Source organism: Dendrobates tinctorius, unplaced genomic scaffold (genome assembly GCF_039654945.1).
Source record: "Dendrobates tinctorius isolate UK_male_01 unplaced genomic scaffold, ASM3965494v1 ptg000063l, whole genome shotgun sequence".
Lineage (NCBI taxonomy): Eukaryota > Metazoa > Chordata > Amphibia > Anura > Dendrobatidae > Dendrobates > Dendrobates tinctorius.
The window spans coordinates 28,222,052-28,223,137 of record NW_027361731.1 but is presented as its reverse complement, the minus strand read 5'-3'; the positions used below and the strand labels follow the sequence as shown (position 1 = coordinate 28,223,137).

Here is a 1,086-nt window from a genome sequence, read left to right as displayed (position 1 = left end):
ATCTGATGCTGCGCGGTGATTGGCCGCGGGGCCGGCGTGTGGGGTGTCCGTGCTCACCGCGTGTCTCTGGGTTGCAGGTGGCGGTGGATCGGTGGCGGCTCCCGTGGTCGCGACTCCGGTGCTGGACGTTCCCGGTGAATCACTATGTGACGTTATTGTCTGTGCTGTGCATCAATAAAGTTGTTGTTTCCGCTCTCCGCCTCCGTTTCCTTCCTTTCCCGCACTGGCTTTGAACCGGTGACGTCCTGTGTGTGGAGTCAGCGGCCAAGCTCCGGTGCTACAGAGACGGCTCGTGATAACTGGCGCCGCGCGAGCTGCCCCGCTCTGCGCCTTTAACACGAAGCGACACGTGCTCCTGCTGGGACTTGTAGTCCCGGGGGGTGTTCGTGGGTTCAGTGACCATCTCCCCCCCGCTGGGTGCGGAGCTTGAGGGGGAGACGCAGAGCACAGCAGAGTGGTGATGGTGAGCGGACTGGTGGTCCTGACCCAGGTGTGAGTGTGGTGATGGTGAGCGGACTGGTGGTCCTGACCCAGGTGTGAGTGTGGTGATGGTGAGCGGACTGGTGGTCCTGACCCAGGTGTGAGTGCGGTGATGGTGAGCGGACTGGTGGTCCTGACCCAGGTGTGAGTGCGGTGATGGTGAGCGGACTGGTGGTCCTGACCCAGGTGTGAGTGTGGTGATGGTGAGCGGACTGGTGGTCCTGACCCAGGTGTGAGTGCGGTGATGGTGAGCGGACTGGTGGTCCTGACCCAGGTGTGAGTGCGGTGATGGTGAGCGGACTGGTGGTCCTGACCCAGGTGTGAGTGTGGTGATGGTGAGCGGACTGGTGGTCCTGACCCAGGTGTGAGTGTGGTGATGGTGAGCGGACTGGTGGTCCTGACCCAGGTGTGAGTGCGGTGATGGTGAGCGGACTGGTGGTCCTGACCCAGGTGTGAGTGCGGTGATGGTGAGCGGACTGGTGGTCCTGACCCAGGTGTGAGTGTGGTGATGGTGAGCGGACTGGTGGTCCTGACCCAGGTGTGAGCGCTGTGATGGTGAGCGGACTGGTGGTCCTGACCCAGGTGTGAGTGTGGTGATGGTGAGCG

At 62.7% G+C, this 1,086-nt stretch overlaps 1 non-coding gene across 1 annotated transcript; it reads left to right on the top strand.

The window, feature by feature from the left end:
- The first annotated feature begins 220 nt into the window (after nt 1-220).
- LOC141094410 (small nucleolar RNA SNORA76) lies at nt 221-351 on the top strand. Its single transcript, XR_012233069.1, has one exon. It is a non-coding gene; the product is annotated as a small nucleolar RNA SNORA76 (small nucleolar RNA).
- The last annotated feature ends 735 nt before the right edge of the window (nt 352-1,086 follow it).